Source organism: Myotis daubentonii, chromosome 2 (genome assembly GCF_963259705.1).
Source record: "Myotis daubentonii chromosome 2, mMyoDau2.1, whole genome shotgun sequence".
Lineage (NCBI taxonomy): Eukaryota > Metazoa > Chordata > Mammalia > Chiroptera > Vespertilionidae > Myotis > Myotis daubentonii.
Window position 1 is genome coordinate 114,463,017 of NC_081841.1, and position 11,225 is coordinate 114,474,241.

The window sequence follows — 11,225 nt, forward strand, 5'->3', positions numbered from 1 at the left end:
GCCTCAACCCCCTGATCGGCCCTACTCTGTGTGTGACAGGGTGCGGTGCCCCAACCCCCCCGCCCCCCACGGGCCCTGCTCTGTGTGTGACGGGGTAGAGCCATAACCTCCCCATCGGCCCTGCCCTGAGGGTGACAGTGGCAGCGCCCCAAACCCCTGATTGGCCCTGCTCTGTGGGTGATAGAGGGTGGTGCCCCAACCCCCTTATCCACCCTGCCCTGAGTGTGACAGGGGGCAGTGCCCCAACTCCCCTATCGGCCCTACTCTGTGAGTGACAGGGGGGAGCTCCTCAACCCCCTGATCGGCCCTGCTCTGTGCATGACAGGGGGGAGCTCCCCAACCCCCTGGTTGACCCTGCTCTGTGTGTGACAGGGTACGGAGCCCCAACACCCCTGATGGGCCCTGCTCTGTGCGTGACAGGGGGTGGCGCCGCAACCTCCCCATTGACCCTGCCTTGAGTGTGACGGGGCCGGTGTTCCAACCCCCCAATCGGCCCTACCCTGAGTGTGACTGAGGGTGGCATCACAACCTCCCAATCTGCCCTGCTCTGCATGACAAGGGAAGGCGCCCCAACTCCCCAATCGGCCCTGCTCTGAGTCCGACCAGGGGCTGGTCCTAGGGATTGGGCCTGCCCTCTGCCACCCGGGAGCAGGCCTAAGCCAGCAGGTCGTTATCTCCCGAGAGGTCCCAGACTGTGAGAGGGCACAGGCCGGGCTGAGGGACCCCCCCCCCCACCCTGAGTGCACAAATTTTTGTGCACCGGGCCTCTAGTATGCTAATGATATGCTAAGGTCGTTCAACCACTCACTATGACATGCGCTGACCACCAGGGGGCAGATGCTCCAATGGGTAGGTTAGCTTGCTTCTATGATCCAGCCAATTGGGACTGAGTGAGATGGGCCAAACATGCCCTGGAGCCCTCCCACAATCCCTCCCTAGCTGGCCAACCTCTGCATTCCTCCCTGGCCCCAATAGTGCACCAGTGGGGTTCCTTGGCCTGGCCTGCACCCTCTCGCAATCTGGGTCCCCTCAGGGGATGTCTGAGAGCCAGTTTTGGCCTGATCCCACAGGCCAGGTCAAGGGACCCCACTGGTGCATGAATTTGTGCACCAGGACTTTAGTCTTTAGTAGTTCTCAACACAATTTTATTCTCTGATAGCTTCAAAACCATAGCTTGACTATAAACACCAAACTCACTGATTTCACAGTAGTGTTAAAGGACTAATTGACCAAGAGCTGGGTTCCAGCCTTGAGTCTGACATCCACTAACTATGTGACTTGCAGTAATTTTCTTTGTTTTGAAACTACAATCTCCCTAACTACAAACCAAGAAACTCAGACTTCATGAACAAATTCCCTTCGATTCCCCTGTGGTTTTGGTGTTTGATGCCATAAGACCAAATTTATGGTTAGGCTGACATTATGCTTCCTGATGTTCTTTGGTCAGAGGCAGTAGTTCTCACCCTTGCCAAAAAAAAAAAAAAAAAAAACCTAACCCTGTTAATAAAAAATGTGTAACTACTACTAGGTCAGAGCTCATGCCTATGGATCAAGTGCTGCTTTTTAAAAAATATATGGAAAAACATTTGCATTCATTGATATGAACAGCTTACATCAATAACATTAAGAAAATATTTTTAACCAAACAAAAATTAAAAACCTAGCAATATAAAATAAAATTAAATTCTCTATAAGGATAAGTACATTTTCAAGATGAATCTATTATTAGGTGATACACATAGCATCACAGACACCTAGATTTTACAAAGTTATGTTTAGATGGGCATCTTATTATGGGGAAGAGAAAACACTGAATTAGGAGCCAGTTATTTTGAAGCAGACTTCCCACTTGCCTGCTTAAAGCTACAAGTCCCTGTCAGTGTCTCTAAAATTATGATTGGAAAACAGTAGAAAAGATGAAAATATTGCCTCAATCACCCTCATGAAGTTAATGAAAAGATAAAATGTGTACACACACACACACACACACACACACACACTGAGTTGCCAGATTATTATGACCACCTGACGTTGGTAGTCAAATTAGCCGTACACTGCATCGTATGGGATATGGAAGCCGAAGGCCTGTTCGAACACCTTTGCTGTCTGCAGTTACCAAGATAAAACATCTCCAATTCACACAGGAACACAAGGATTGGATAGTTGAGCATTGGAAAAAAGTCATGTGATCCAATGAATCACATTTCCAGTTGCATCATGCAGATGGCTGAGTGAGAATTTGGCAGAAACAGCATGAAAGCATGCACCCCACATGCATGAGTACAACCCTTCAAGCTGGTGGGGGCAGTGTTATGGTTTGGGGCATGTTTTCCTGGCATGATTTGGGCCCTTTAATTCGTGTGGAACAACGTCTGAATAGCACAACATACCTAAGTATTATTACTGATCAAGTTCATCCTATCATGATGATGGCTTATTCCAATGGAGATGGCTTCTTCCAACAAGACAATGCGCCATGCCATGGTGCTCGTATTGTGCAGGAGTGGTTTCAAAAACATGAGGGAGACTTTACCTTACTTAGGTGGCCCTCACAATCACCAGATCTCAATCCAAGGGAGCATTTGTGGGACGAAGTTAAAAGGGCCACCAGGCAGCTGGTTCCACAACCATCAAATCTCACAGAACTGGACAGTGCTATTCATCAGGCATGGTGTCAGATTCCTCGCATCACCTTTCAACATCTCGTGGAGTCAATGCCAAGAAGAATCATTTCAGTATTGAAGGCAAAAGGTGGCCCGATGAAGTACTGATGGGGTGATCATAATAATCTGGCCACTCAGTGTGTATCTCCTTTTTTTTGTAGTATCAATCTCCCTCAATAGCAATACCTCTTCAAACTATGCACACATCTCTCTTTCTGAAGCTTCTATATATACTATTTCAACTTTCTCACCAGATTTATAAACCTTCTATAGGTTTACTTTTCCCATACAAGTTACCTTGACCATCATCCCCTCACTCTCTGAAATCAGTTAGTAATTTGGAGAGAATCTATCTCCAGAATGTCTTTCACAGCTATCCTCTGTTTCCATTGCTATCATCATCCTAGTTCAGTTCACCATTATTTTTTCATTTAGATTTCTTCAAATCCTAGTCCCATTATGGTTGCATTTCTCAACCCATACTTGCTCTAAATGTGAAAAAAGACCCCTTTTTTAAATAGCATGTTGATAAATTTTTTTCTGGCCTCCCTTTGCCTATCAGTTGAAAAACACTCTCTTCATCTTTATATCTTATGCTATACACTAGAGGCCTGGTGCACAAAAATTTGTGCACTCGGGGGGAGGGGGGTCCCTCAGCCCGGCCTGTGCCCTCTCCCAGTCTGGGACCCCTCAGGAGATAACGGCCTGCTGGCTTAGGCCTGCTCCTGAGTGGCAGAGGGCAGGCCCAATCCCTAGGTGCAGCCCCTGGTCGGGCTCAGAGCAGGGCCGATTGGGGAGTTGGGGCGCCGCCCCGTCATGCACAGAGCAGGGCAGATTGGGAGGTTGTGATGCCACCCTCAGTCACACTCAGGTTAGGGCCAATTGGGGGGGGTGGGGCACCGTCCCCCGTCACACTCAAGGCAGGGTCGATGGGGAGGTTGCGGCGCCACTCCCTGTCACGCACAGAGCAGGGCCAATCAGGCGGTTGGGGCACTGCCCCTGTCACACACAGAGCAGCGCCCATCAGGGGGTTGGGGCACTGCCCTCTATCACCCACAGAGCAGGGCCGATCAGGAGGTTGGGGCGCCGCCACTCTCACACTCAGGGCAGGGCCAATGGGGAGGTTATGGCTCTACCCCATCACACACAGAGCAGGGCCCGTGGGTGCGGGGGGGTTGGGGAGCTCCCCCCTATCAGGCACAGAGCAGGGCTGCTCAAGGGGTTGGGGCCCCGCCCCCTGTCACACACAGAGCCGCAGGGCGATCAGGGGGTTTGTGCGCTGCCCCCTGTCACGCTGATCCCGGTGCCGGGAGGCATATTACCCTTTTACTATATAGGGTAGAGGCCTGCTGCATGGGTGGGGCCGGCTGGTTTGCCCTGAAGGGTGTCCTGGTCAGGGTGGGGGTCCCCACTGGGGTGCCTGGCCAGTCTGGGTGAGGGGCTGAGGGCTGTTTTCAGGCTGGGAGTGACTGAAGTTCCCAACCGCTCCTTTTTTTCTTTTTTCTTTTTTTATTCTGGGCAAGCTTTACCTTGAGGCTTGGCTCTAGCTCTTAGGCCTCCGCGGCTGAAAGTAGGTTTCTGGCCTTTGCTTACAATGTTGCAAATCTGCTGGCTGAACATTGTTACAATGTTTCTTAAACTGCCCGCTCAGAGGCCTGCAGACGCAGGCGGGGAAGGTTGGTTTCCTCCAACGATCCTCCGTCACTGAGGCAAGCAAGCCTCATGTTAGTTTCAAGCTGCCTGGCTGCCGGCCACCATCTTGGCTGACAGTTAATTTGCATATCTCACTGATTAGCCAATGAAAAGGGTAGCAGTCATACGCCAATTACCATGTTTCTCTTTTATTAGTGTAGATTGTTTTAGGATTGAACTTGATGTCTTGCTTCTAAATTTTTGTTCATTTAACTTTTTTGCCTTGACTTTTTAGTTCACCATGCTTCTTCTATCTGCAATGTTCTCCCTATATGCCCATGGGAATCAATCAGAAATTTAAGAACTATAAAAACTTTATAGACCATTTACTATAACTTCCTCATGTCACAGGTGAATTAAGGGATTTGAGACCTAAAAGTGGGGCTTGAAAGGAAAAATGATTCCTGACTCCAACTGCAAGGCCCATGTCTATATCCTACATTAAGTTCCAATTCAACTTTTAAGGGTGATGTCAAATATTTTTCCCCATGGACTCTATTCATCTATTCACCTTAGTTCAAGTTATGCATTTGTTGAATCTTTCACTCTACCGTCTTCCTCCTGCATCTTATGCTTTTGCTTGTATTTCTCCTATGAGAGCACTCTTACTATAGTAGCGTTATAGTAATCTGTTGTTCTCATGCTCTTCACTATTCTGAAAGCATTTTGAGCACACATCCTGCATGTTGTTCATCCCTTACCTCCATAAAGATCTTAATAAACACTCATTACATGAAACTAGATCACATTTTTATCCTTTCCTACAGAATTTCCCTGGAAACAACTCAGCCAGATTTCACAACAGCTTTGCAAGGTAGCCAGTTATAATACTGTATTTTCTTAGTAGTAAATAACAGAAACTGACTTTGACTGAATTAAACAAAAAGGAAATAAAGAGATATTGTATAGGTCCCATAATTTCTGGAAAAGTGGTACCATAAGACTTAGAAATGTGAACATGAACCAAAGAGCCTAAGCTTACAGAAACAAAGCTTCTCTTTAGTAATGGTCTGGTGGGCATGACATTGCAACTACTGCTGGACACTGCACCCTCCACTATGGCCAACACAGGTAGGAGTCAGCAGCCCTGTAACCTCTGCCTTTCCTGCTCTTGGACATGGGATATCACTGAAGCCACTGACCAAATGAATTTTTTTCTGGCCTCTCTTTGCGTATCAGTTGAAAAACACTCTCTTCATCTTTACTATTGACAGTTTCAGGCATCCACTGTGGATCTTGGAATGTATCTCCTGTGAATAAGGGTGGACTTTTATCTCTCTGTCATGGTAAATTCAAAGCTCCAGGCAGAACTGGATTAGCCAAATTTAAATCATGGGCCCACACCCTAGCTGCAAAAGGCAGAGGAAAAGTATTTGTCTAGCCTTTTTGGCTTCTTGGTATTGAGTGACTAGTTTACAACTAATAGAAGAATGAAGTTCACATTATTTGAACTCCATGAGGGAGCTAAAAATAACCACTCAGCATAGCAGATTAAGTAGCAATATAATCATTTTATATTTGAGAAAACAGATACACAGCAGGGTTCAGTGATTTTTTTTTCAAGTTCATAAAATTATTTACAAAACCAGAATTAAATAAATTAGGTCAAATAAATTTAAATCAAATAAATTAGAATTCAAGTAGAGTAATTCAGTTTGCTGTTTCTTTTACATTCTGAAATATGTTTTTTTGTGTGTTTTTGTTGGGTTTTGTTTGTTTGTTTGTTTTTCATTTTAAAGAACATTTGGCAGCCCAGCCAGTGTGGCTCAGTGGTTGAGCATCGACCTATGAACCAGGAGGTCAGGGTTCAATACCCTGTTGGGACATATGCCTGGGTTGCAAACTCTATTCCCAGTGTGGGGTGTGCAGGAAGCAGCCTATCAATGATTCTCTCTCATCACTGATGTTTCTATCTCTCTCTCCCTCTCCCTGTCTCTCTGAAACTAATATATATATATATATATATATATATATATATATATATATATATATATATACACATATACATATACATATGTGTGTGTGTGTGTGTATATATATATCTACACACACACATTTGGCAAACTCTTCTGATTTTTTTTTTTTTTTGCATAGGGTTACTGAGCACTGCAAAGAGGGAGAAGTGGTTGATGACAGCCTTATCTTCTGATAAGCTTTGATAATGAGAATTACTGAATGTACACTCTTGGGAACCTATTCAATCCACACAGTTGTGAAAATCCTTCTTGCTGAGGAAAGGGAAAAAATGGAGAAGGAAAGGGAGTAATGCCAAGTCACTGTGGCTGCAGAAGCCTGAGCTGAGCCAACTATAAGAAGTAAGTGTGGCCCAAGATTCAGCATAAAAGCCTAGACTTGACAACTTTTAATATAGTTTCCCAAAATATTTGGCTGTATCTGTTAGGATCTTTTTTTTAAAGCCAGTGATCTTGGGCATTAATATCAGTGGATTTTTCACCTGTAAGTCTTCAAACAGAATGAAGTAGAATTTAAACACAGCTTAAACAAGAGACAACCACTCAGCTGAACCTAGAAAAATTAAACAAAGAACAAGTAAGACAAAAAGCTCTTCTCTTACTGGGATTTAAATTTTAATAAATTTATTATGTAATGACTTATATAGGTTTCTTACAGCAATCCTATTTTTGTGACTTTTGTTAATAGGCTTCTATTGAAGTAGTTATGGTGTCCTTGGGATATACAATGTGAGATTTAACAAAGCCCCTTCTTCTTTTAATTAGGTAGCCAAAGTAATGTTTTGGGAACAGCCATACTTAGTCTTTCTAATGCCTCAAGACTCCTGCGTGTAAACATCTGTCTGGCCGTATATTTGACTTCCAGTGTGGATGGATGTTTTTTGTAAAAATATGAAATTAAGCTAGCCTTAACTCAGAAAAAAAAAAAAGTTTACATCGTTTACTTTCCATTACCTGCAGTCAACCATGGTCTGAAAAAATTAAATGGAAAATTCCAGATATAAACAATTCATAAGTTTTAGATTGTATGCTATTCTGAGTAGCATGATGAAATCTTATACCATTCCTGTCTGGAATGTGAATCATCCCTTTGTCTGACAAGAAGGAGAAAAAGTGAGGAGGAGGGAGAGAGAGAGGTCATATCAATAACCTTTATTATGGTCTGGTGTTATAATGGTTCTATTTTATTACTAGTTATTGTTGTTAAACTCTTACTGTACCTAATGCCTAAGTTATAAATTAAACTTTATTATAAGTATTATAGATATATATGATTAGGACCAAATATAGTAAATACTATGGGGTTTTTACTGTTGACAGTTTCAGGCATCCACTGTGGATCTTGGAATGTATCTCCTGTGAATAAGGGTGGACTTTTATCTAGAAATATATTGCTTTCATATATATATATATATATATATATATATATATATATATATATATATATATATATATATATACTAGAGGCCCGGTGCACAAAAATTTGTGTACTCGGGGGGGAGGCGGGTCCCTCAGCCCGGCCTGTGCCCTCTCGTAGTCTGGGACCCTTCGGGAGATAACAACCTGCTGGCTTAGGCCTGCTCCCGGGTGGCAGAGGGCAGGCCCAATCCCTAGGTGCAGCCCCTGGTCAGGCTCAGAGCAGGGCCGATTGGGGGGTTGGGGTGCCGCCCCATGTCACACTCAAGGCAGGGTCGATGGGGAGGTTGCGGCACCACCCCCGTCACGCAAAGAGCAGGGCCAATCAGGGTGTTGGGGCACTGCCCCCTGTCACTCACAGAGCAGGGCCCATCAGGGGGGTTGGGACTCTGTACCCTGTCACGCACAGAGCAGGGCCAATCAGGGGGTTGGGGCGCTGCACCCTGTCACGCACAGAGCAGGGCCCATCAGGGGGTTGGGGTGCCTTCCCCTGTCACGAACAGTGCAGGGCGGATAGGGAGGTTGTGGCCCCGCCCCCTGTCACACACAGAACCGCAGGGCAATCAGGGGGTTTGGGCGCTGCCCCCTGTCACGCTGATTTCGGTGCCGGGAAGCCTCTTGGCTCTGCTGATCCCAGTGCTGGGAGGCATATTACCCTTTTACTATATAGGGCAGAGGCCTGGTGCATGGGTGGGTGCCAGCTATTTTGCCCTGAAGGGTGTCCTGGATCAGGGTGGGGGTCCCCACTTGGGTGCCTGGCCAGCCTGGGTGAGGGGATGATGGCTATTTGCAGCTGGTCACACACCCTTCAGGGTGGGGGTCCCCACTGGGGTGCCTGGTCAGTCTGAGTGAGGGGCTGAGGGCTGTTTTCAGGCTGGGGGTGACTGAAGCTCCCAACCACTCCTTTTTTTCTTTTTCTTTTTTATTCTGGGCCAGCTTTAGCTCTGAGGCTTGGCTCCAGCTCTTAGGTCTCCACTGCTGAAAGTAGGTTTCTGGCCTTTGCTTACAATGTTGTGATCCTGCTGGCTGAAGCCCGGCAGACTAAAGCAGGTTTCTGGGGTTTTGTTTAGCTTCTATATTTGTTACATAGTTGCTTAGAGTTGCAGCTCAGAGGCCTGCAGTGGCAGGCGGGGAACGTTGGAGTCCTCCGTCACTGAGGCATGCAAGCCTCATGTTAGTTTCAAGCTGCCTGGCTGCCGGCCGCCATCTTGGCTGGCAGTTAATTTGCATATTGCCCTGATTAGCCAATGGGAAGGGTAGCGGTCATATGCCAATTACCATGTTTCTCTTTTATTAGATAGGATATAGATATATATATTGATATAGGTATATGATATTATGGAAGATTATGTTTTTTGCCTTAGGCTATGGTGGAATATCTAACTCTAACTGCTTACTGTTTGTGTTCACCAGAGGTTGTAGCCTACTGTGGGGACTCTGACCAGAGTACACCGGATGTTAAAGTGTTAAAGGCCCATTTGCCATATGCATGTGCAAAGGCAATGACACAGCATTTTTTCTGTACGCACTGCATAGGCGCAACTTTATAGTATGTAACTAATTCATATAACACTGATGTCACTATTTGACAAGAAGCCTTTTTTGCCTGGGTTGGTATAAAATGCCCTACTGAACAGCCAGTGGCAGGCTGCTTTGCCTGGCTGCTATGTATGCAATGGCTGCTTTGTCTGCAATAAAGCATGTCCTATATACCTGCGGCTGTTCATGTCTTCTTCCAATTCCCAGCATCCAAAGAGGTCCCGTCCCTCACAGAAGGGCTCAAACCCAACAACTACAATACTTACAGTATTATTGTGTTTCCAGGCATGTTTCTGTGGGTCCTTAAAAATAATATCTTAGCTGCTGGATCTGTTGTGTTGGCCCATGACTGTGGGAAATATATTGAAGGAATAATAGAAATACATGCATACATTTATAATATATAAACATATATAGTATATTTCATAAAATATTTAAATGTTTATAAAATATATCTTATTTTATATAGTATTAATATTAAGTCACTTGGGAGATAATATTATATAGGGGGAAACTAGGCTATTAAAATAAATAATTAATACCTCCAAATAAAAATATTATGACTATGGTTTCTTCCTTTTTTTACACAGTGAAAGAGTTTTGGAAGGTAAAATTCTGTCTAAATTTATTAAAGTTGTGTTTTTTTCTGATTCATATTTTTTATTGTTAACATTATTACCAATGTCCACCATTACCCCCTTTGTAAACCTCAACCACCACCACCACCATGTCCTTCACCATACTGTTGTCTGAGTCTATGGATTATGCTTATATGTTCTTTGGCTAATCAGTCCCTACCAACACTCACCCCTCTGAGATCTGCCAATCTGTTCTATATATTCATGACAATGGATCTATTTTGTTCATCCGTTTATTTTGTTCATTAGATTCCATATGTAAGTCTTTATCTTACTGGTTTATGTCATTTAGCATAATAATCTCCAGTTCCATTCTGTCGTAAAGGGATAAAGATCCTTCTTTTCATTTTTACAGCCACATAATATTCCATTGTGTAAATATACCACAGCTTGTTTGTCCACTCATCTACTGTGCTCACTGGGGCCATTTCCAGAACTTGGATATTATAAATAATGTGATATGAACATAGGGATGGATATGTTCTTTCTGACTGGTGTTTTGAGATTTGTAGAATATATTCCCAGAAGTAGAATTGTTGGGTCAAAAGACAATTCTGTTTTTAATTCTTTGAGGAAACTCCATAATGTTTTCCATAGCCACTGCACCAGTGTGCATTCCCTTCAGCAGTGCACAAGTGTTCTCTTTTCTCCACATCCTCCATAGCACTTGTTGTTGGTTGATTTATTTGATGGTTGCCATTCTGCCAGGTGTGAGGTAATATCTCATTGAAGTTTCAATTTGAATCTTTCTTATAATTACTGATGTTGAGCATTATTTTATATATCTACTAGTAGCCCGGTGCACGAAATTCATGCACATTGAAAAAGAGTTAATGAGAGGAACGTAATTTGGACTCACTATCTAATATCAATAATATGTGAGCGTGAGGCAGTCCATGTTTCTGAAATTCAATGACATGAATTTTAGCTATTATTTTGCCAAATAAATAGAATTTACAGGTATCATTTAAAAGAGCATTCAGCTTCATATTAAAAACTCTGGCTACCAAGTCAGGTCTGTTTTCAACATTTTGCCAGCATTGTAAATTGTTTGCAATATCTGCCCATTTGGGGTTACACGTCATGGTTATGAATAAATAAGGCTTTCCATACCTCCTTACAATTGCCATAGCATCCTGATATCGCTGTGGCATATTTCTGGGACTACCCTCAGAAGATGATGGAAGTATTATCATCTTACCAATCAGCACATTGTCATTTTCAGATCTAGATTTGAGATAATCCATCAAACCACTATATTTTTCAACTCTCAACTTACATTGGTTTGCTTTGATGAAATTTAT